This window comes from Athene noctua, chromosome 1 (assembly GCF_965140245.1).
Source record: "Athene noctua chromosome 1, bAthNoc1.hap1.1, whole genome shotgun sequence".
NCBI lineage: Eukaryota > Metazoa > Chordata > Aves > Strigiformes > Strigidae > Athene > Athene noctua.
This window is the reverse complement of record NC_134037.1, coordinates 235,108,238-235,134,523: the sequence shown is the minus strand read 5'-3', so window position 1 is coordinate 235,134,523 and position 26,286 is coordinate 235,108,238. Positions and strand designations below refer to the sequence as shown.

General features: G+C 40.7%; 2 long non-coding RNA genes across 2 annotated transcripts in view; one reads left to right on the top strand and one right to left on the bottom strand.

Moving 5' to 3' along the window:
- The first annotated feature begins 2,721 nt into the window (after positions 1–2,721).
- The window catches only part of LOC141963814 (uncharacterized), a 77,974-nt gene continuing 54,409 nt past the window's right edge, over positions 2,722–26,286 (top strand). Inside the window, exon 1 of the long non-coding RNA XR_012634214.1 lies at positions 2,722–2,817. This is a non-coding gene — a long non-coding RNA (uncharacterized LOC141963814). The remainder of the gene's footprint in view (positions 2,818–26,286) is intronic.
- LOC141963823 (uncharacterized) lies at positions 8,479–20,434 on the bottom strand. Its single transcript, XR_012634216.1, has 2 exons — positions 20,298–20,434; positions 8,479–8,568 (listed from the first exon to the last, which is right to left on the bottom strand). It is a non-coding gene; the product is annotated as an uncharacterized LOC141963823 (long non-coding RNA).

Sequence of the window (26,286 nt, the reverse complement as noted above, 5' to 3'; positions counted from 1 at the left end):
CTGCTGGCGTGCTGACTCAGAAAAGCAATGTAGGTCATAACGAGTTTCCTTAAGTTACCTAAGTTCGAACAATTCAGCTTTTCTTTAGAGACTTCCAAAGGGCTGTTGCAGACATTTCAGAACGCCGTGGCTTTTGCCGGAGCGCGGCCCCCGGCTCCGAGCGGCCGGGCAGCGCGGGGGGGAGCGGGCAGCGCGGGGCAGCGCGGGGCTGCGCGGGGCTGCGCGGGGCTGCGCGGGGCAGCGCTGCCACACTCACGCCTCTCACCTCTCGCTTTTACCTTCCCTCGCCCATTGCCATCACAACGTTACTATTTTATTTTTTTTTCAATCTTTTGTCTCAGAGGCGTGTTTAAAAAAAAAAAAAAAAAAGTGCCACCGCGTCCCACTCCCATTTTCTTCTAAATTTTCAGAGAAAAAGCAGGCGAATTGCCTACCTACTCTCTATTCAGTTCAGCTCTTTCCAGGAAGGCTTATTCACGGCTCATAGTTTGGATCTATTCTTTATTACCACTATTTACTACTTTCCACCAACAGTCAATTTTTACACCATCAGTTAAAGGGCTATTCGAGGAGTTCACTTTTGCCACGGGTTTTGCACGCAAAAGACGATCCGTCTTTTGAGTGACACCGAACACTGTCCGTCTTCAAACTAGGCAATTTTCGTTATTTTCTTTTTTTTTTCCTTCTTTTTTTTTTTTTTTTTTTTTTTAAACCATAGCAGAGCAGGAAAAGAGTAGCCGCAGTCCCCACGGAGAGCTCACGAAGGATGAGCAAGCGTCGTGTTCTGTCGCAAGAACGGCGAAGTGGGACGGAGAGCTCGCTGCGAAGCACAAAGTTGTAGAGGAAGGGAAAGCCTGGGATCAGAGGACGCTTCAAGAAAGGAACCACACTAACGGATTTTATTTTATTCACCCGAAACTTTCCCCAACCACTACCCGCGCTCTCCGCTCCCCACGGAGGTCGTGCGTGGGCTGGGGCGGGGCGGGAGATGGCGGAAGATTTCCGAAGGACTCGCACTGTCCCCCAGAAAATCATCATCGGGAAGGCGTCCGTTGTCACGAAGCATAACTAAGAGCGGAAATAATCCACCTATAGATTTCACGAAAGCAAGGAGTGGGGAAAAAAAAATCCAGATCTCGCCCGGTCCGACGGCTGTATTTCTGCCGGCTCACGCACCGCCCGCGTGTCCATCACGGGTGTTTTTAGGGCGATCGCACAAGCGAGGTCACAGTCACGCACGCCTCCAGCCTTCCTCCTTCCCTCCTGCTCCTCTCTAACCCCGCCGTGACACCCCGCCGGCCTTGGTGCTAGCGAGCGAGGGTTTCCCCGGCTAAACATAGCAGGTTTTGCCAACGGAGCAGGAGTCCCGTGAATGTTTCCCCGAGCACGTTACAAGCAGCAGCACCAGCAGCTCCACAGAGCCCCGAGGCCGGAGCCGGGAGCGCCCGGCAGGCTCGGGCAAGCCCGGTCCCGGCCTCCACTCGCCCGGGGCACGGCGGCTCTGCTTCCCGGGGCGGGAGGGAGGGGCGAGTCCTCGCCCTCCGAAAAAAAAACCACAAAATAACAACTAAAAACCGAGTTGAAAGAAAAAAAAAAAAAAAAAAAAAAAGAGACGCCTCTTTTTTTTTTTTTTTTTTTTTTTGAGGCTTGCTACCCTGCGCCGTCCCCGTCGGCAGAAAGCTCGTCCCGTCCCGTCCCGTCCCGTTCCGTCCCGTCCCGTCCCGTCCCGTTCCGTCCCTTCCCGTCCCGCGGCACCCGAGGGCGGTGGCCGGGGTGACCGCGGGCGCTCAGAACGGGGAGGGAAACGGGGGGTGGGCAAAGCTCGGCACCCGTTTGGGAACTCGCTCCCCAGCCTTGGCGGCGGTCGAAGGCCCTCCTCTGGTGTTTGCCGTTTTCTTTGTTTACATTCAGTTTAGAAACATTGGCCTTCGGCCAGAAACGCGCCGGTGTCCCCCCCCGTTCCCCATTCCTTCTCGGGTGGCGGAGGAGAAGAGACTTCTAACTTTCACGTTTCAACCCCCTCGCCGGCTCCGAATCTGTTTTCCCCTCGTCTCCCCAAATTAACCCTTCGGTCACCTCGGAGAGAAAACGGGGCTGGAACGCTGCGTGCACCTGCCCTCGGAGCTCCCAACCGAGGGGTCGCAACAGGTTCTACCGGGGAATGGATGTGGAGGGCACGGGCGAGGCGAGGCGCGGCGAACCCCCCCCCAACCCCCCCGGGGGGGGCCCGGCCGCTCGGTTCGGCGCGCCTCGCCCCGCCGCCCGCGGGGCGGTGCTGTGCGGCGGCGGCCGAGCGGGGAGGCAGCGCGGTTCTCCCCGCCGCCGCGCTGCCCGGTTTTCCCCCGTGCCCGGGGCGGCAGCGGCGGCGGCGGGGGAGAGCGCTGGGGTCGCTCGTACACGCTGGGTTTGGATGTGTGTCCCCGCCGTGTGTGTGTGTGTCCCCCCCGCCCCGCCCCTCCACCCCGATATCTTCCACCACCACCCCTCGGCGAGGAGTAAGTGCCACCGCTCCGCCTTCTCCTTTTCGCAATGTTGACGCAATCTATAAATAGTGGAACAAAAGGACCAACTTCCTCGCAGCTTTGCTGAAACTGCACAAAAAAGGCAACCGGGGGGGGGGGGGGAACACACACGGTTATTTTTTGATTTTATTTTTCTCCGGTTAAAAGGCGAATCCTCCCTCCCCCCACCCCCCCTCTACTGGAAGATTTTTATTTTTTTTTTTCCTCGCTGTCTCCTATGCTGGCAACGTCCTGCGAGTGGCTATTTTGCTTTTGCACCGAGAGAAGGGCTTCCCCCCCCGCTCCTCTGCTGACAGTAAGTGCCATTTAGCTACTGCCTTTTCGGGGGGCGGTGTGGGGTGCTGCCTGCTCGCCTACCTGCCTGCTGCCCCAGGAGCGGGCAGGAGGGACCAGGCGCTCCGGGGCCGGGGGTGGTTGGAGGCGCTTAGTGCAGTGGCGGGGAGTCGAGAGGGGGGCGGGGGGGGCAACGCCACGGAGCGAGCAGGGTTAGACGGGGCGTGGGGGACCCTCGGATTTTCGGGGGGTGGAGAGGAGAACCGGTGAAATAAGGTGATCGGCAAAACGGACGGTTGCCGCTGCCCGCCGAACAAAAGCTGACGCTGATATTAAACAGGCTTTTGTTTGGGGGGGAAGTGTGTGCGTGTGTGTGTGTGTGTGTGCGCGGGAGGGGGGGGGGAACGGACGGACGGACACCCCGCCCCGCACCAAGTTGCCGTGCGGCGGAGGGCACCTTAGACTTGTTTACCGCTCGGCGCGGCGCTCACCGGCGTGTTTACCCTGCACACACGACGCGGGGGCTCCCCCCCTCCCCTCCTCCCAACCCCTTCCCTCCTCCGCGCCCCAGGAGATAGGAAGGGGGGGGGGGGGGGGAGGATGGAGGAGGATGAGCGGAGGGGGGTTTAAAGCGGGGAGGGGGGGGGGGGGGGGTGCGCGGTCAGGAGATGCTGATACGATCACGCGTAAAACACTCCCCCCCCCCCCCCCATTTGCCAGTCGGATCGGTGCAAGCGCAGGCAGTTACTGGCCGGAGGGAGAATTACATCATCCCCTGCTCCAGTGATGCTACCTTTCGTGCCGCTACCATGCGCGCAGGGAAACAAACGGGGGCGCGCCTCCCCCCCCCCCCCCCCCCCCCCGGGGGGGGGGGGGGGGGGGGGGGGAGGCGCGCCCCCGCGCCACTCACACACGCCCGCCCGAGTGTTTACAGCGCTTACACAGGCGTATTGTGACGTCGCCTGAGTGACAGCCCGCCGCGCCAACGAGGGGGGGGGACGCGGCCCCCGACGCTAAGGCGCCCCGCCCGCCTTCCACCACCACCACAACCCCCCCCCCCCGCCACTTCCACGCCGCGCGGGGATCGGGGCCGTGAGCGGTTCCGCGTTGGGGGGGGGGCGGGAAGCCCAAGACGAAATAATTCAGAAGTCGAATCAAATTTATACGCTCCGGTACGAGGGTGGTTTACAGGATGACGAGTAATTTGCGTTGATGACGTTTTATGACGTTTCGAGCGAATACTGATAGGCTCGAGAAGCGCTTGGAGAGAGGCGAAGTGGATTTGTTAGCGCGGGATGTCTGTGAAGTTAAATCCCCGTCTTAAGTCTTGCGCTTCACCCCCCAACCCCCCCTCGGGATCACGCTGGGACACGGGGGGCCGGTCTCCTCCCGGGGCACACGCTCCGGAGAGGGTTTGGTACAGGGAAAGCGTCAGCGTTAGAACCTGTCACAGCGATGGCCTTGAATTGTCCCGAGTGGACAATAAAAAGTTGATTTATTTTTTTTGTTTTTTAAATGGGAAATAGATTTAAGCACCGAGGACAAAAAAAAAAAAAATCTAAATTTCACACACCGTATGCTTTACCCCAGTGTAACGAGTGTAATGTTCTATAGGGTTAGAAACTTGTTGCAATATGCTGCTGGGGTGGAAAAAGTGAGGGGTTTGTAATCTGTGAAAATATTGAAAAACAACTAAAAGTGTTTTACAAACTGATACTGGTCGAGAATTGTTTGCCAGAATGCAGCACTGTAAAATTATTCCTAAAACATCAGCATTTACTCACTGCAAAATTCAAGTAACCGTGACCCCCTGTTTAGTAGTACACACAGTTTTGAATGTGTTAATGGTTTGGGTTTCTTCAAAGTGTATTACTTTTTGAAGTCTGGGTGTTTCTATTTGTGCAGAAAATAGACTGAGAAGCTTTGAGCTCCTACTGTTACAAAAGTTAAAAGGAAACAAAGTTGAGCTGCTAAGTCGGCAGTCTGGAATGAGTCAATAGTATCTCCTTTGTCCTGCTAGCTTTCTCTGCTGTGCTGTATCTTTGCTCTATTTCCTCTGCACAAGCAAATGAGCATTTTTACCTTCAGTATATTTAATCGTTAGACTTTATAGGTCTCCTGGCTTCTAAATTTTCTAACCTACCAGTAAAATTCAAATGCATCTGCCTTTCCAGGCTGTATATAACAGTCGTGATACCATCGATGACAGTACGCTCACTTCTTTAACCACATAGATACTTACACATTTTCCATTATCTGTAATTAATGGGGCAAATTATTCTTGCTTTGTTGTAGCAAGCCTTCATAAGGGAACAAATATGCCTTTTTAAAGTATTCCATCATCTCTTGTTTTTACCAAAAAAAAAAACCCAAAACCCACAACAAAAAAAAACCCCAACAAACCAACAAAAAGAAGATTGGGACAGGGACACGAAGGAGATGTAAATAACTCCCCTCCTCATTTACTTGGGGATTCCCTGGGAGTCTCAGAGGGCAAGGAGGTAACATAGCTGGCTTTTACAACAGGATCACAGGTCCTGACACAGGGTCACAGAGAATCTATGCTTGGCTAGCCCTGTGCTCCAGTTTTGTTTAGCTGGTTGCTAGTCCCTTGAGGGATCAATGTCAACTTAAGCATGCTAACTTCTACAAGCAAGGGGTTGGCCAGTGACCGAGAGCTGTGACTGGCTCCTGGAGGGTTCCCTAGTTCTCCTGCACTTGGAGCCTGACTGCTGCTGCCAGGCTGCTTCTGCAGCTCTGGAGCTTGTCACAGAAACAAATCAAAGTGGTTAACAGTATAAAGCAAACCCCAACACTGTCCGTTTTCTGAAAACAAAAGGTGGGCAGATGTATGAAGTGGATTGGAAAAGTAGTTTGGGTAGGAACATGGCTTATAGACTGAGGCACAGAAACTGAAGCCAACTCCCATCACCGTGAGCTAAGTTTCTGTGTACCTCAAAACCACTCTGCTCTCAGATTCTGGCCTTGGGATTGGTATTACTCGTTCTGCAGATCATCCCCGAGAAGATAAACAAATGTCAATTCAATAGTCCATATGTAAAGGTATTAGTGTTCAGCAAATAAAGTAGGAGCATACTTTCTCTGTATTACATATATATATATATGTGCACTGACACATTAATATGTCACATTAATACTCCCTTCTGGTTTAACTATCAAAAAGCACTGGAGACTAGAGTTGGGTTACTAGAGTACAAAGAAAAGGGAAACTATTAACTCACTGGGAGGTTGATACCTGTATTTTAATATATACACGATGTAGTTTTTACTTAATTTAGGTCTGCAAGATCAAGATATTGTTTTTGTTTTATAAAAATAAGGCTTGTTGATTATTAATTTATCTAAGTCTGCTTTTCTTTTGATTACCTGAATTACATAAATGAGTAATTTAGCATATGATTATCTGAATGACCACTCCTTTCCCTTTGCACACTTGAAAAAGATTATCAGTCAACTTCTGCTGTGGTATTCTATCTGTGGCCATCCGGACTGTACCATTTGGTGTCCAATACTTTTTAGTTTTTTTAAATGTAATTCTGTACTTCAATCGCAGTTCTTTTAAAAAATGCAGTCTCGTAATTCCTAATGATAACAAGCAGTTTTCTCTGGTGCCCATAAAGGCCTATGCTACGAATTTCTACAGCTTTCATTTAAAACTCTAAACACATTTATATCTTTTCAGTTGTAAAGGGTGTTACTAACTTACATTTGGAAATTTGACTGATACAGACAGCATAGTCTTCCTGGTTCTGCAAGCAGGCAGTTCCAGTGTTTCAGCTTTTGCACAGTAGCACTTTAACAAGCAGCAGCCATGCATAACTAACAAGACTGCAAGTCCAGTTACTGCTTTTTAGAAGCCTGTACCCAGCATTTAAGTTACACGAAATACCCATTTTATATTGTTGCAGACATATGACAAAACTATTAACAGCAGGAAAATGTAGTAGTTATTCACAATGGACAAGATACAGGGAGAGAAAAATATTTTTAAAAATGGAGCCTGAGGCACAGGAAGAAAGCAGCACAGCTCCAGCTATCCTTTTATAGTAACTGGTGTTTTATGGGAAGTAGGAAAGGAAAGAAAACTCTCTTCCTTCCAGCAGCTAGCCAGTGATAGCATGACCCTTCTAACTAAAGACCTGGTGAAATTCCTGGAGAAATCTTTATGTAGGTTTCATTTCTAGTATCTGGAAATGAGAAGTATTGTTTTCCCCAGTTCCTTCTCTTGTACCTGCTTCTGGATTCTGGGTCTTATCCTCTAGCTATACTGATGGGTGTCTAATAGAACAGTTTTTAAGTCTGGCATTAATGCTTCATAAAAAGTAATATATTTTTCAGAATATTATGAAGTACTGTAGTAGTTTTCATTAATATTTTCTACATGTACAGTTAGCATTCTGAATACTACATAGACCTAGATGATACTAGCTAATCAGGGCATTACTTTAAAATGTGTACATAATGTGTACACAAGATACACCTAGCACAGACTAGGTGCTCTCAGCATGGATTACAGTTACAAATAAATCTTTTGTGAAAGATGAATGGATATTAGGAAATCAGTAGTAGTTCATTAGATGAGGAATATGCCCTTTAGACTGCACGAAGAAGTAAAAAATAAATATGCCAAAAACTAAGCAACACTAGCTGGCAAAACAGTATCGAAACCACTGTACTTTTTCAGGACTCTTAGTACTCTTGTTTCTGGCTTAATGTGGTATGTGCATGAACAACTTTTCTTATAAAATAATAAATTTCACAAAGATTCCACTGTATGACAGTGTACTGATTGGCTGTCACAACTACTGACTAAATATTACTTTTGGTAGTCTTTCCAAGTTAAATCTATGAACTACTATATCTGGATAACTTTTAAATCCATACCGACAAGTGAAACTCCAACAAACCGATTTCCTGACTTGCACATTGTCTATTCTTGTTTGTAAAGATCTGTTTAGTAATCTACTTTAGTTTATCAATCTGTTAGTTGGGTAGAGAAATACTAGATAATCTCTTTTGATTTGGAGTTTATTTCATTTTAGTTTTACAACACTAAACAGTGCGATAAACACTGCAGACTAATGAGAAGGAGCTCCACGTTAGTGCAATCACTTCAGTTTCGTAACTCCTACAGATTTTTATCCCTTACAAGCAATGATTTACATGCCAGTAAGGGAAAATGAAAATGAGGGGGAAGCTCATTATAACCCTGTAAGCGTACTTAGTTTCTCCTAACACAGACTAGATTAAACCCGGCCTATGTCACAAGAACTGTGAAGGGTGAGAGCAAAGGGTCCTTTCTCATCATGGTCATACACAATTAATGCTCTCTTCACTCAACAGAGAAAACCAGACCCAAAATGGGAAGGAGGATCTGGGCTACTATTCTTTCACCTTCACTCCCCACCCCCACCCTCTGAGCTGTAGAGAAAGGATCAGGTTGCACTATTTTAAAAGCTGGTGCAGTAGGCACACTTTCTCAGTGTACTAGAGAGCACTAGGAGAAAATCCCTGCAGGAGCACACGCTGCTTCACAACATCCTTTACACAGGACTGTGACTTATCAACAGAGCTGAACCTTCAATTAAGTGATGAAAACTTCCCCTGTAAACGTATAATATTTTTAGGGATGTATACAAATAGGAATATTGAACTAACTTACCTTTGACACATGGTTTTGAAAGCTTCATCCTTGACGCGAGTCATCAAAAACAAACTATGACAATAGCTCAACACTACAGGTAAAGTAGACCTGTAAATAGATGAAAAAAGAAATTGAGTGGTTTAGCACAATTTCCTGAATACTCTTAAATAAACTGGATTGATTAACACATTAAAGAATATAATTGCTCTCTCTTTCATCCCACTGTCTGAGCGCAGATTGCTAGTTACTGTTCCCACAGACAAATCAAATTAAATCTATATGAAGGTGAAAGATGGATGCTGTTTTGGCCAAGGTTTGGAATGGGAGTTCAAATGAGGGACATAATCCTGTCCCTGACTCAGAATTTCTTGAGTGGCTTTTCGATTCTAAGATAGGGATAATTAAAACTGTTCTACCACTCACTGAATCTAAGAGACAGAATAATGCTTACAGGATGCCCCAAGGCTACATATACTAAGGTTATAAAAAGTCTAAAATAACCTAAGATCTGAAATAAGTGTCTAGCAACATTTTGTTTACCTGTGTAACAAAACCCGTTTCAAAAACCAAGAGGCATAGTTTCAGATGTAAGGTGCCTAGTTAGCAGTGCCTACTGGATGGCAAAAGGCTAATCCAGCTAAGAAGATCTCCCTTAAAGGAGTTCTCATGCTATATCACATCTTCACATAAAAGAACCAAAAATGATGATGACTGAAATCCTCCCCAGTCTTCCACACTCTTCACATTAGGCATGAAGACCCGACTGGGAAAGGGCACTAAAAGCCTCATATCCCACCCAGGGAAGGATCCTTCTGTAGGAATTATGGAAGGAAGCCATAAACTTCCTGCTGTTGGAATAGGGGAAGTTTTGAGTGCAGTGGGAGGGTCTGCACAAAGCACTGCATAGATGCTTGGCTGTGAGTCAGTGGCACTCAGAGGCCAGAAGAACTGTATCATTATGGTATCATCTGTCAAGCCGCCCAACAGGGAGAAGGTATAAATGCTGTTTAGTCTTAATCTGTGAGTATTAAAAGATCTCACTCCAGGCTTAAAAAAAGGTTGAGATCTATACATAAAGAGCTGTGTACTAGATCTAGGTATTACTATTGTAGTTGTTACTCATACACGGTTTCAACGTACAGACTGGCAGACATTTCATTTGAAAGCAAGAATTAAAATAATGACAGGTTGTGTCATATGACAACAAATTTACAAGTAACAGCACAACTGTCCTTTTCTCATGCGTAAGATTCATCATTCTAGAGGGAGAGCCTCTGGAAATACGCAAGAGGCACATAAAAATGGAGGGAAAGATAAGAAAATAAGTTTACTTTCTGATGCTGAGTTGGAAGACTTCTTCATCTTCATCAAATAAAAAAGCACTATCCTATTTACTTTCTGATGCTGTGAAAATGAATCAATCAAAGCCCACACATTCTCTTGCAAATCATGTCACAGGGATTTTACCTCTCTATGCCCCTGAGGTCATGAGTGACCATGTACTGACCCCGACAGACGCCTTGCCCTTTTCTTTAACACAACAAACATACACCTCTCTAACCACTTGAGCCCATATGAGTGCTAAATATCACATGCCGCCTCCCCTCACTTATTCTTTTATTTTGGCAATCTATACCCCTCACCCCCCCCCAAAAAAAAAATTTCTATCATCTTTTATGGCTCTCTACAGCCTTTCTTACACTGAGAAGTTCCTTGATACTTAAGCAGACATGTGTTAAGGTCTAAGAAAAAGCATAAAAAGATAAGATCAGGGAGACACTCGACAGCTTTTTAGAAAAATGGATGCTTTATATCAAAGAAAATATTTTTCAGCTGAAGGAGGCTCATGTTTGTATTATCACTAAGACTTTTACTGAAAGGGAAGGAAATAGTAACTGTAGACAGTAGTTCAGAAGGAAGTTCTGTTATAGTACAGACCAAAAAATTTAACTTCTTACAGTGTATAAAATATAAGGACATTGTAGAGAGGTTGGTGCTGGTCTCTTCTCACGGGTGATTAGTGACAGAACAAGGGGGAACAGCTTTAAACTCCAACAGGGGAGGTTTAGACTGGACATTAGGAAAAAAATTTTCACAGAAGGAGTGATCAGACAGTGGAATAGGCTGCCCAGGGAAGTGATGGAGTCACCATCCCTGGATGTGTTTAAGGGTCATTTGGATGAGATGTTGGGGGATATGGTGTAGCGGAGAACTTTGTAGAGTAGGGCTGATGGTTGGACTCGATGATCCCAAGGGTCTTCCAGCCTGAACGATTCTGTGATTCTATGTAATCAATGCTGAACTTAAATACTGAGCTGTGAGTGTGGACTGCTCTTTAATGTGTCCAACAGCCTTAATGCTGAAACCTATACAAGGAGATAAATAATACAATAGCATTCACCAAGCACAAAACGGAGACAAAACTGAGATATTCTTTCATTGAAACTTCTCCAGCTCTAACAAAGACATCATTCAAAAAAAAAAAGCATTTCAAAGATCACTGTAGATGCTGGACATAGACTGATTCTTGAGTTAAAGACAGACATCCGCTAGCCAAAAGGAATAACTCGAACAAAGGAGAGACTTAGGTTTCCAACTTTCAAGTTTGAGACCTCTAGTTTGAACTTATCTATGTTTTCACACATCAGTAGGTTCAGTGGAGTTAGAAATATCCAGTATGTGTAATGAAAACAATCTCTATCAGTAGATACAGCATGAACATGATAACACATGTTTTCCAAGCCTAGAGCAATTGTCAAGCAATTACTATTTGTCAAGGCAACACACTTGATAGTCAGGGTCATCTAACCCTAGGTCATCTCCTTCTACCTTATTCTGAGGCAAGTCTCTGTAACTCAGCTGCCCAGCTTTCTTTAATTTGCTCTGAACGTAAGTTGCAGACACAGGTTTCTCTCGCTACACGCAGTGAGAAAGCCGAGGGAGGCAGAGGCAGCAGCAAGGGCTGCAGTTACTGCACCACGATGGCTCATATAAGCAACAGCTGCTGGGGTTTTGTTCCAAGATGAAGGAGGGCCTGCGCAGGTCAGAGGGGACTCCTGGACAACTGATTATTAACCAGAGCTTTCTAAAGCACTTGCAAGGCCCGCATTGTGTTTGCTTAGGACCCAGAACTACAAGTACATGTTATCAGCAGACTGGGTGGATTGGCTTGTGTCTCTGAGTTAAATTATCAATTCTGGCTACCTTTTAAAGCGGAAAAGAGAAAGACCTTGTCTTACACAGTCTATTTTGGTACGGGTTTACATTTGTGGTGTTTTTTTTCTTCATTTTAAAGACTCTTATTCAATTAAATATACCTTCTTTATAAAATATGAATCTCTCTGCTATCCAGATTGTTATTTCTGTACAATTTTTATTTAATCATCTATATAACTAACCTCTGATTTTTAATTTTTGCATTTTATAATAGAAAATTTAATGGATTTTCTTTACCACATCATTCAGTCTTCCAATTATAATTTGTAAAGTGTGTGCAGATGGAAAATGGAATTCAATTAAAACATAGCAGAAGAGAACTTCATTTTTTATGAATTAAATTAAATAACCATAGATGTACATAACATGTAAGAAAAAAAATTATCAGAACATACTGTACTGAAAACTGATTTATTCAACAAGGACTAATCGCTGCTAGTTGGTGAACTTAAGAGATTGTTTCCAGTCAGCATGACCTTCAAGACTTTATAACTAGTACATCTCATCCTCTTATAATTTTCATTCATGATCAGAAAAAAAATAAATTGCCTGCTTTTTCATTTCCTAGTGGATTTTTCAATTTTGAACATAGTAGTCATTAATATAAAGTAGATGAGTACATTAAAATAGAAAAAAAAACCAAAGCTATCAGAAGGAGGTCCAGCATACCGTAGGTTATAGTTCCAACTGCTCTGCCAATGACTTCTACCCCTTCAGTGGTCTGACTTTCTCTAAAACTTTGGCATCAAAAAATGTTTTGCATAGTATTTTTATTGTGTTATTTTAAAATACTATAGTAAATTTAATCTTAATACCAGCTGCCCTATTTTTATACTTAATTTTAAGTGGTCTTGTTAAAAAAGAAACATTTCATTTAAATAAGGGTACCTATAAAACTCATTAAGCATATATTAATCATTCCAGCAGGCCACACAAGTAATAGAAAATGTAGGTTCCTTCCTTTCTGATTTACCAGCCATTTATGCTGTAGTATGTTCAAAACAGAATGGGTTCCTACTGTGCCTGCTGGTGTACATACAAAGTTAAAGAGACAGAGCCCTGGCACAAAGGTTTGCCTTCATTTGCTCAACACCTGAGGTGTTAAAAGTAAAAAGCCAAACAGGAGCGGCTTTTTTTTTTTTTTTTTTTTTTTTTTTAAAGCACTGGCTGTTCAGGTGCAGATTTACCAGCGGCAGGAGGCAGAGGGTGAAAGGATGGATGAAGGGCTCTAGATCTTCCCCTCTTCCTCTGTCCCTTCCTATTCCCCTCCTCCTCAAGCTCTAGCTGCGTTCACCAATGCCTATCTACCAAAAATTGGAAGGACTTTAAATTGACCAGCGAACTGAATGTAAACATCGACCACCTTAATCTCTGCTAAATATAGATATTTCTCACTGAACTTCTTTGTCCTTGCTAAGTGACTTAGGATAAACCTACTACCAGGACAACTCCCCAAGGTGAATGGAAGAGAGGAAAGTTATTTCTGAGAATGTCCAAAGGTTGTGATCGTGGCTTGCTGAATTTTGGAACATGACTTACAGATCTGGCATTATAGATCTGTGGATTTGATTTATTCATGTAACAAGGATCAGAATGAAATTCCTCCTCCCAAATTACTGTGATGGAATCAACATCCAATGGATTTTTCTTTTCTTTGGTGGGCTCAGATTTCCTCTCTGCAGTAGAATCTGAAGGCCAGCATAAAGAACAAGAAAAGTCACTACTCAAAACTAGAGTGGTAGCAACAAGTTTCTAAAGAGATAAAGATTAATACATTTTGGTTTAGGCAAGGGCATGATTAAGCGAGGAAAAAGAGGTAATGTTTCATACGTCATAAAATCTTTTAAATACCAGAGACTACATAGTTAGCAAAGCTGACAGTGCAGTAAAAGGAACGAGAATGACTGACTAAGGTTGGCTCTAGCTGGTTGAATTTAAAGACGGGGAGGTCCTGAAAGTATTTGTTTCATTTTTGCAAAGGCTGCCAGTAGGCAAAGATTCATAAATAAACCTTATTTTAAGAATACAAGAGACATCAGACTAGTTCAGGCCAGGCATACACTTGGCCCATTTACCTATCTCCAACAGCAGACCTAAGCCAGTTTCTACCCAAGTACTCTCTCAGAAAAGAGCAGGACTAGGACAAGCACATTTGATAATCCCCATGGGTTCCAGCATCCAACTTTGTTTTAGCTAGGGGTGTTTCCTGAACCTGATGTGGTTTTTCTAGTCAGTGACCTTTACTAGATCTCTCTTACAAGGTCTTGTGCAGTCACACCTTAGATCCGTAGGAACTTCTTTAATCCATAGGCAAAGAATGTCATGAGTGTGTTATCCATGAACACATAAAACAATATAATTTCTTCTGTTATTTGCTTTGAACCTGCCTACCTGCCAGCTTCAACTGATGCACCCTCAACTTTTTTATCAATAGAGAAGGTGAAAAGTTGATCCCTGTCCATCCTTTTCATGTGTGATTTTAAAACATTTATTGCTGTTTTGAAGAAGTGTTAGAGGGGTGCTGTGATTAAAGTCTCTGAAAAAGAGTCCATTGCGCCTGTACTGGAGATCTATTTCTTCTTAGCTCTGCCAATCAACCACCAGTTTTCCTGCTATCTGTGGCAGATGCTGAAGCTGCTATTGCACAGAAGTCCTTCCAAGATCCTGGGGAACTGGAAGCTTAGATGAGCACATTCTGAGAGAGCCATTCTTTCCCACTGTTAGGAAAGATGCATTAGAGGAAAAGATGCAGTCATGCATATTGTGCTCTTAAAACCCTGCTGGTCTTTCTGCAAGCAGAATCTAAAAGAATAGGAGGGAGTGGAAATGAAGAGAAGAAAGTGTGCCAATGCACAGAAATCAGCCCCATTCTAAGAAAATTACTTGCTAAGAACTAAAGCTCAACGAATCAATGTAAACTTTATATAAAAACTGAAGTAGAAAACTGAAGATAAAGTAGTTCAAGCTTCCTCTAAAGGATGAGGGCATTGTTTCTAGAGTTTGGCAGCAGACCTTAAGCGGGCACAGTTAACATCATAATTAAAACAGCAGAAGCTTGTGAGAGTTTCCTATTATTTCAGTAGGAGATTCATAACCCATGCAGTATACTCCCATTTTCCCTGCTATGTGTTTTACAAGGCACAGGAATATTTCTCAAACAGACAGGAAAGCCATGTTTGCGTTAGTAAAAAATTATATGGATAGTAAGACAGGTCTCCAACCTTAAGTAAAAATATAAACAAAGGCCATTCAGAAATCTTACTATAGCGTAAGGCATATTGTCTCCCTGTACAGAAGAAGATAAGCAGGTAGTGCAGAAAAATGCACGTTTGGAGAAATTATGTAAACTCCAGTTAGTGTCAAAGCTATTAAACAGTCCCGCACTATTGAAGTAGAAGAGGTTAAGGGAGACTGACGATGCTAGGATACTCAGACAGAAAGTCTTTTCATTTAGGTGTGTGAGTAACTCTAAAGTGACTCTATTTGACACAAAATCGTCTGTACTGTTGCAAAATAGTTTCTGTCATCAGATTTCACCTAGGCAACACCCAATCTATCAACTATAATCATACTGGGTTTGGCTGCAGGATCTGATTATGATTTCAGAAGAGTATGTTTGCCTAAGAAGGTAAAGAAACCATACTGAAAGTTTCACAAGACACAAAGAAAGGTTAAAAAAAAGGTGTACAAACCCCATGTTATTAAACAGGTAAGCAAAACATTTTTTCAAGAGCTCTCAGCATCCCTCTAGTTAGAACGGGACACCCACCCATGTCTGTTACGAACAAGTGCACGTTTATCAGTCCCCATTTGAAAAAGGTAACTCTGGAAGACAGGTCATTGCTGTTGACTCTCTGCTACGATGGGTTAGATGGTTAGACATGATGAAGGTCAGAAGGGTTCAGAGCTAGAGTTACCAACTCTAACCCTAAATGATGTCTATCTGGTTCTGACTGGCTTAACTCAGAGCCATATGTCACATAAAAGTTCCTGAAGATGGTCCTGCCCCTCACTGGCTTGTTGACAAAACATGTAATTAATTATCACATTGACTAGTGGCACCTGATTGGTAAGTCTCTGAAACACAAAAACAAACGTACTTTTTGTTCAAGGCAGAGGGTCCTGACTCTGAAATACTTATATGGAGACAAAGCATCCCCCTGAGCATCACAGGGATTTTGAATGTGAGCAGATCCCTATCTCTGAATAGACCTGTCTGTCACCCAGGCCCTTGGTACCTTAACGTACGAAGACAACACAGTACTGAGTATCATTTGTTCAAAGTTTAATGAGGAGAGGACTTCTCTGTGTACCATAGACATCTGGTGTGCCATGTACCAGGTAGTTGCAAGGCTGTGGTTTCAGTCAACTTTATGCACAATGTAGATAAAGTACAGAATGTTTTGTGAGAGACGATAAATGCTGAGATGCTTTCACTGATCTTAAAAGATAACCTAGAAGATGATTTAATTGACCTGTTACTGTGTAGGACCTCTCCTCTGGGAAGTAAAAAGCCCTTGTAATATGATGTATAACAGCAAAATCATAACCAAGTGTTTCAAATCAATGTTGCTGTTTTTGTAAGGCTGAGAACTATTGATCATATAGTTTTAGACCTGTGTGAACTGAATCAATCATCTATTGTGGTACTACACTTCAGTCCTTTATCTTCTGAGACAGGCTGTGATGATAGCTACTTTTTCTGGGAGGAGGCAGGGGGAACACAACAGCGATAGAAAATTCCTTCTTGGTTCATGAGAAAGACTGAAGGGTAGCCCTCTGTAATGTAGTCCAGTGCTTCTATGAGGAATCTAATGTCTTTTTGCTGCTGCATGAACCTCTACGTAAAAATAGACATCTTGCAGGCTGGCAGTTCAAAATCCCCGAGGATTAGTGATTGGTTAGGAGATTATGGGTACTACTGCAGTCTGAATTTGAAATAGCAAATGAAAGTGCTGAGGCACTGATAGTTGACACTGAACTGCTAGCCCCCTCTGTAAAGTTGTAGATACAGAAGGCTCTGTCACTGATTTGTAATGGTACATTTGCTTCTGCAATCAGTTGTAGAAGGGAATTTATTTCTGGTGTTTATTGTTTGTAATAAGACGGATAGTTTGTTAGAGAATAAGAGAGAGGAAAGCCACAAGACCAGCAAGTCACTCAGCACTATGTACAACACAGTACTGAAAATACAAAGACAATCACCACTATCGGGGCTATAAATACATCATAAGGCATTCAACACAAAGCCAGTCACTATCATGGTCCCTGCAGGGAGTGTGCAAGTAATAAAATAGGTCTTTTCAGGCCCTGGGCTTTAAAATACATGAATCAAAGACATGCCATATTGCTGATGAATCTTTTATCTCTTGCTGCATTCATGGGCAATGACTTGTGCTGGGAATCAGGCTCCTCTTGCCTCCATCAGACTTCCCTGCCAATATAAGTGGACTCTGGTAATGGATATGTACCCCAAACTCAGAATCACAGCTTTTAGGACACTGAATAAGAGACACTGTCTTAAATCATAATTACAGCTTTATTTGTGGAATATAGAAATAAATTGACTTCTGTTCAAGGGAAGTCTTCTCCCTCCTTCCCTTGCCGTATGTTTCCTCTTGGGAAAAGGAAATGAAACTATGGGACATGTTGCGCTCTGAAGAATCACACTATGGAAAATCTTAAACCCCAGTAACTTATGATTCCTTTATCCATATATAAAGATATATATCTAGTATTTTGCTAATCGTTATAAGAAGACTTAATTTACTGCATGAAGTTAATTATACTATTACATATAAAGTTGAAAGAATCACATAGTACATATACTGCATTATCTCCATCTTTGTGGTATAATGGAAATAATTAAATCATGAACGTTTGTACTCATGTCACTGTTTAATGCCCTGAGGATAGTGGACATGAGGGTACTTCAAGTAGTAGTCTGCTGGTAGCATCTTAATGGACTCTGCTTGTCCAAATAATTTGGCCTCTCACTCACTGGGCACATACATACCAGCAATGAAATTCATCTACACTACCCCTCAAAAAGAAGCAGCCAAAAGCATCCCAGATGAGTTATTCATACTCTTTATAAAAACTAGGCAATTAAAATATCTCTCTGTGCTTTGGCCAACTTAGGTGGAAAACTGGGCTATACAATTTCACACACACACAAACTGCATTAAGAAGGCAACCATCTCTTCATACTGTTACCGTACTCACGATATTATTCTGGAGAGCCCAAAACTACATACAAATACACTTTCTAGTACTCCAGGGAAAATATTTTATTAATTCTGACATTTTCTTATTTATTTCTCAAAATTGGCCAGAAACCTTCCACGCTCTTAAATGCTAACACTTATACTTTCCAACCTGTATCTGACCATAGGATTGTCTTTCTGAAATACAGTTTCTACTACTTTGTCCAGTCTAATTGTGGTTATGTTAAATAAGGGGATTACCACCACTTTAAAACATCATTAAATTTGCTAAAATAGGGTAACTCAGAATAACTGCACACCATGTTTTCCCAATTCTGCCTCCAATTCTACATTCTCCTGCCAACTTAAATAAATATTATATCATTCCAGTTTCCTCGTATATGGTTGTTTACCTCACTTACTCAAACTGCATATATTCTTCTTCCTAACCACCTTTTAATTACTCTTACTGTTCCTGGATGTCCTTATTTAACCTGTAAGTAATATTTTCAAAATTATTAAATGACAAATTCATTTGCACCTTTGAAAATGGGGCATTAGATCCTTCTATATTATTAGCTCTATATTTTTCTGACTATCATACTATCCAAAATAGACACAGGCACCTTGCTGGGGGTTGATTTCTGCAGTAGCTGCATTGGGCCTCTGAAGATATGCAGGAAAATGAAATTTTTCATCATAATAAATCTCCTCTGGTTAACTAAACATTTCAATTAATCAGCAAAAATTATTTTTAAACTGTTCAATAAAATATTAAATGGGAAAGCTGAAAATATAGTTTGCATTTTATAGCATCAAATTATAAATGTGAAAGTTCAATAACAAAAATTATTAAATTAATATACATGTTGAAAAGCAAGTTCTGACAAGTAAAAGCAGACAACCTTAGATTTCAATTGTAAGTGAAAGGAACCTTAGTAGTTTTTTCATTTTTCTCAATTTGTTCAATTTATTAAGGCATCTCACAATTTAGAGCCATTATTCTCTCTTTAAGAAACATCTTGGATCATAGGCTACTTCTCTGACTTTCATGTGAAGTCAAGTCACTCAACTTTCAGAGGCCTTTTTAAAGCAGTATTTCGCTTCTACCCAGGAATTATATTTTCCTATCCTTGTAAAAAAAGTGTGAGTTAAACATTCTAAAGTTATTTGCTAGACATGTTCCTCCAAAAGCTTCTCTGACCTATACTGTTTTTCTTCCACATAAACTGTATTAATATAAAGGTGCAGCGGTATGTAATTCATATTCTTGAATAATTCTATTCAAGTTGACAACAATCCTTCTCCAGATTGACTTGTATTATAAAGGTTTTAAGACTTTAGTGGTCTCTTTCTAAGTTAATTCTCAAATAGCATAAGTAGATGTCTCCTACTTTAAAAAAACATAAACCAAAGCCAGGTAAATCTAGATGATTCAAGTGCAGTATTAAACAGAAAAGTTATACTGGAACCCCTTGGCTCTGTATCAAGATAACAAGATGGAGTGAGCTACGGAAGTGGAGGGGTGCTACTTTTCTTACGCAGATCTTCCTCTCTGGGAGGTTAACTGAGTGAAAGTCACTTGATTCTCTGTACACTGTTCACATTTTTAATACAGCTGCTTCTAATAATTGAAACATTTCTAACACAATTTGAGGGAAGAAGGTACAATAAAATGTCCATTTGTAAATGTTCACAGCCTTTCCTGTCACAGACCCAATACAAGAAAAAACACTGGAAGATAAACACTTCAATTTGAAGACTTTAATTATTGTTTGATATGAACATCTAAATCCTTAAGCGGCTAACAGATTATCACAGTAATAAGTACAAACGGTTTTCTCATCACCCTTCACACTGAATTTCTTAGACAGAACAGACATGCTAGCCAGTATTCTGAATGGACTGAACTCTGTCGGTATTCTGAATAGGCAAATGATCTTCATTCCTTCAACATCCTTGCTCTCCCATGTTACATATTTTATGTTCTAACAAAAGCATATACACGAATGATCCACATTATAATCAAGGCCATGAATGCTGGTAACATGAACCATACATATTCTTTAATGTTGTTTTTGAGTACAGGAAAATAAAATATCTTGAGGTTTGGAACAGAAATACAAGTGATACTTTCTAATATCACTAACTAATTTCACGTTAGGGTTCCATTATCACAGCATAGATACTAGTATTCTTTTTTATTACTAACAGGCTTTACTTATCAAAGTAAAAATAGGCTGTTAACCACAGAAAGTAAAATTAATCTCAAAGTTCTGGTTCTGTTTAGGAATCAGACTTTTTCAGATATTCTGTCAAATAATAAACTCTAGTTACCTATATGTGACTTAAAAGAAACTACATGTTTTCTGAATGCAGAATATTTCGCCGTAATGTATACCAAGCTATACATACCTGAAGAACATGTGTTAGATAGAATTAGAAGCCAAGGAAAAAGGGTATTGACAATGCTGAAACCAACTTTCTGCCTGGAGGATCAAGTAGTGTAAGCAGAGTAATAGTACTGCTTGCATGAACGAGTAAAACACTTTATCCTTATCGATGATCTGTAAATAGAAATTATATGTATATGAACTTTAAATAAAGTTAAAATACAGAAAGGCATACAAAATACAAGAATATGTCTACTGACAAAAAAATTATCCCTGCATTTTTGATAATTTATCATGTGTTCGCAATATCCAATTTCATCTCCACATTCTGAATTTATTTTTCAAATTACTTCTTAATATTCCACATTATTTATTGAGTGGAGCCAACAATTATGACAGAAGATAGATGTAAGAGCATTGTGATAACAGAAACTTTTTGTCTAATTTGTTCTAAATTGCCAGTGAGGAAGATGCTCCAGCATTGCCACACAGTCCAGTTCCAGCCTTTAACTGTCCTTGTACTTAGAAGGATTTTCCAAATATGTAGCCTGTTCTTCTTCACTGTAAATTAATTTTTTTCTTGTCCTTACACAAGTGGGTACAAAAGACAATTGATGACCATCTTCTTCACGTTAATCTTCAGATGTCAAACTATTTTCCCAGTCTTCTCTTCTCTAGACTAAACCAACACAACTCTTTTGAAAGGTGCCTTATAAATCTCGCTTTCCAAAAACCTTTTCAGTCATGTGGATTCACCTTTACCTGGAAATCAAAATCATTCTCCTTTTCCAGACTTAATTTTAACACAGAGATACAACAATTTTATTCACTCACTTTTATACTGGTCATTTTGCATGAGCGTTTTTTGATTTTGCTTCATCTGTAAAACTAGGGAATATCAATGTTATGCAGGATTTTGTGGTACTTTAGAGCAGTAGGCCCCACAGACCCTTGTAACAAAATACATCTGTCCATCTCTTCAGCAATTTTTCTGCAAATCAGTAATGACACAATTTTCTTAAATGTAGAAGCCACTTGTTCTTATTTTTTTCCTTTTCTTCAAAGCACTGGATAAACCATGGATTTCGTACACCTTCTGCTTAGTAACACTATAAATTTTATTTTTATATTTAAATAAAATGTTAGCTAAAACAAGAATTATACTATTCTTCATAAATAAGCAGACAGACAGATGGACAGGCAGGCATAAAACTAGTGTTCTTTGAGAATCAAGCATAATAGAAGGAAGATTTGACTCAAAGCCTGTACCTATCTATGTTGTCTCAAAAAGTCTGAGGAAATGGAGGTAGAAAGATGTTGCTAGTTGAAGTATACTATGGAATCTCTTTTTGATGACTACACAAATATTAGTTCGTGGTAAAAGTATGTCACGTTCTGCATTGTTTTCAGTGAGTTTTGTCTGAATAAAGAAGAAATATTCTGGACCAAAAAAAGTAAACCAAAAGATGTAAGATTATAACAGATCAAAGAAGTGTTCTAAATGTTGCAGTGGCTGTCTGTCTGCACGTTTACTTCCAGATGCTCACCTTTAGACAATCTATTCTCTTTTTTTTTTTTTTAAGATAGCTTAGCCAGGAATGTCCAAATTATTTCCTGGGAAAGAAGAAGAAAAAAAAAAAAGTGAAAAACTGGGCAGTGGTTTATGACATCTAGCCCAGATTTTCTGCTTCTTTGCTCTACTGCACTTGCACAGACTATGCAACTACACCAGTCACATATGAAAGTTCTTCTAAGAAGTGGTTTCTATGCTTTGGTTTTGCTTTTTAATATTCATATAGTTTATTCATAGGGTACTTTCATAATGAATTCCTGAAATGTAGTAGTTGTGCTTTGTAATCCAGTTAATCTATCCATCTGCAAAACATCCAAATCCCATGATACTTAGGTATGCTCTCAACACACTAAATGAGTAAATAGACTTAAGGGCTCTCAGCAGCATTACACTCCTGCTCAGAGCCACCCATTCCTCATCTCCAAAAACGCATTTTTACAACTCCTTTACATTTCAGCCAAAATTCTGATGCATGTTACCTCCTCCTTACCACACTCCAACTTAGCTTCCAGCAGCTCTAAAAAACTATGTCCCCCCACTTCTTCGAGAAACGAGGGAAAGCCCCCCAAATTGATTATTTAAGCAGGAGTGATGGGCACAGAATGAATTCACAATGAAGAGAGAAGCAGTTTATGAACACTTCACTAGCAGACAGTCGTACCTACACTATCTACCGTAACATTTTTCAGAATCTCTTTTCACAGAGTGTTAAAATTACTTTTTTCCTCAAAACAGGAACTACCAGTTCCGGCACTTCAGACATTAGGTTTAGAATATGCAATGTATTCAGAGAGAAGTGAATAAGTTCAAATATTTTCTTTGGTTGTTTCATGCAATTTTCTAAAACTCTTCTCAAGGGGATCATAGTCTTATGATTTTATATAATGGATTTGCATTTCAAAATTACAAGGTCTTTATAAGAAAGAACACTTCCTTTTCCAGCTAGGTATGTAATATATGTGACAGATTTGCTTTGTGTTTTCCTCCATCTATGTGTATATAATTCTAGATTTTTATATTTTTCATTGATATCCTCTTGCTTTTTCTAATGTAGTTTTGATTATTTGCAACAATATATTTCTATTATTTGCAAAAACATAACTCTACCGAAGCCAAAGCAAGCCAGAAGTACTGAATCGTACATTCATACTACAGAAGTGATTTTCCCCAACATAGTCCCCCACTGTGTTGCACATACAGTTGATGGCAATACAAGCAAAGCCAGAACAGCTAGTTAGTTCCTCTGGAAAAGCTGCCTGCATTTCTGCAGGACTGCTTCTCCAAATACTTAATCTATAGGCAAATTTACTGATGAATAGTTGTTATGGTGGCCTATTTGTTTCCCAGTGTTCCATTAAGAATAATTTCCTATCAATAATTGTTTCCAAGCAGCTACTCCCAATTCTTCTTCTCAACTTCTGGCCATTTTTCTTTGATCTATAGCATCCTGAAATTTTCCCCAATTTATTTATTTCATTTATGATCTTTACAATCTCATCACTCACCTGAGGCACTGACCCCCTTTCAGAATCTGCATATAATTTTTATTCGAGCAGTTTATTTCCTCTCTGTACCTCCGAGTAACTTAAAAGACAGTAACTGAACGCTAATATAGTATGTTCCAACATTGTCTGACTTGCCACATTTTCCCTTCCCTTTTTCTGTCTGCAGATTTAAGCAGTTATTCCCAGGTCACAAAGTAGTCTATGAATGTAACGAATTTCCCCTTTTTGTGCATCCTGAACATAGTTTTCTACGACCTGAAAATAACTGGTGACCTCACGAGGTCAAAATATGACTTGGAACCTAACAGTAATCACATCACATACTGGAAAACTCTCCAAGTAATAGAGAGATTATATTAATTCCAAAATATTATTGTATATTCTTTTTGGAAATCTGTATAAATATTCAGTAAAGTACTTAACTCATCATGTACACGATGAGGTCACTATCTTATATTGAAGTGTGCCCACTTCAGCATCGTCTTTCTCAAAAGTCTTAGAATAAAACACCATAAGGAAATGCATTATATTTCAGGGTTTTATCCTACAAGGAGGTCCACATAGGTGGGACCCAAACTGCATTTTAAGAATGAACTAAATCTATTTACCCAAATGGTCATATACTGACTTCCTTATTGTAACCTTGCTATTTTGAAAAGAATATTCACTCATCTAACTGGCTTTCCACTTTCTATTTAAAAATACTTTCACATCAGTACTGTTCTGCCTTTTATTGTCCTCCTCTGACTTTCTTAATTTACTGATTTTTCAGATTTTCTACGCTTTCGTTTCTTTTAAGTCACACATTACCTCCAAATTTACACATTCATTGACAATTCTGTTCAAGAACCACTAGTATGAAAGACACCTATAAATTTTTGGTTTTCATGTCATTGTGATTTTAATTTGGAGCAGGCTAGTACAGTTGTAATTATTGCCAACCGGATGTAGTTCATAAGGTTACATCCCTGTTACTGAGCTAAACAGGGCCCAGGCACATGCTTGAGCTCTACAACGTGACAATCCATGATATTTAACTGTTATCATGATCTTTGGTATGCTTCTGGCCCAGGCCAACAAGTACTCAGGTAAAACACAGCAAGATTTGGGGAACAGCATGGGTTAGGGACTGTTCTTAGTAGGCAGTATGAACGAGGCCACCCTGCTTCAGGAGAGCTGATGCGTTAGCCATGCCAATGTGAGCTGTAATTTGCTACCAACTCTTGACTGGGTTGCGGTCCATTTTGTTTTCTAGTACAGATGTCATCTAAGAAATTAAATGCAGATGAAAATTGGTAGAGAGTAGGTGTACTTTTTGATGCTCCCATTACCAAACCTGTGTGAAGGGTGAGAGCTGTTGGCACAGCAGAGGGACAGACCAGCATTAGGCTGACCGTAACTTCCCCATGGCAAGCAAATTCTCAGCCTATGAGTAGGAAAGGATCTTGGCTACCTTGTGCTACCTCCAGTGGGCAGAACAGGGGTACAGAATCCGGACCCCTTCATATTTGCAGATACTTTTCTATATTTTCACTTTGATTTTTGTTTGCGGTCTCTTCAATTATCACTTCAAATTAATTATCTGATTTGTAGACAGTGGTCTCAGATTTCCTTTTATTCAGTATTACTCTATTGGAAACAAAAAGAAAAAAGTTGAAGAAATTTGAAAAAAGTCTGCCTTCTAGTGTTTCTTTAAAATTTTCACATATTTTCAGATTATATTAGCAAAACTATACCAAGTGGATAATTAGGCTTTCTCTAATAGCATCACATGGTCAGAGCTTTCTTTCTGTTTTATCTTTACGTAATGGCAAGCTTAAAGTTACTATTTTCAGTTCTGTTTTCTTTTCTCCTATTTTATACTTCACCAAACATTTATTTACAGTGGAATCTTGCTCTTATTCTATTGCAATGTTATTGCTGAACTAGCTTTCTGCTATTACTCTTCAAACTAACATTTCTGTTAGTGATTTTCACAATATGTTTACCCTTTTGATGGTCTCTTTGTAAACCAGAAGTATTGTACATTTGTACATCCATAAGGTCTTCATTTCACATCTAGTACTTACTTTTTTTTTTTTTTTTCCCTGATCACTATCAGATCCAGGACTGAATTAACTCTCATTACTTCTTTTGGTTGTTTTAAGTACTGTACAAAAATATCCCCCTGTAGCCTATTTTGAAACATTTCTTGCATGTAACTCAAATTCCTTTTACAGCTCTTCACACATTTATTTTCATATACATAGCAATATATAATATACATATTTTATGTGTGTGTATATATATATATATATCATAATCGTAGAGATCCTCATAATCCTAAAGTCAAATGAAACAAATCTTCAACACAATCTTCATGGATTTTGCATGTTCTATTTTCATTTGTGAAATTATTTTTGTGTCTGCCAGCCACATGAATTGCAGGATTTGCAAACAGGATGGTTGTTTTATAAATCATGCTTCCCTCACCTTATCTTCCTTATACAGCAACAGATAGTTATATTCTATTTGTGTCTTAGCCAGACTTGTTTGTAATGAGATCAAAGAACATTTCATGGAATATGTAGTGGTACTGCACCTCTCAAGACCACATGTACCTAAGCTGTGTTTATGAACAGAAAGACCTAATTTTTCATTATTATTTCCTGCAGGACTTTATAGATGAAGTACGTTTTCACATCTTAATGTAGCTATATTCACTCAACTTTATTCTCCTCTTGCAAGTGTTTCCCTATGGTTACACTTACTCATTTGCTGAAAAATCTTTCCTGTTTTGTTAGTATTTCCAGCTATGCTTTCCTCACTGTTCTTCATATATTTAAAAGATAGACATTTTAACTCTTCGGGAGTTTTTTTTAAGTGAGACATTATCACCCAAAAATTGCAAATCAAAAGTACATAAACTTGAGTGTAAGAATAATTTTATCTTC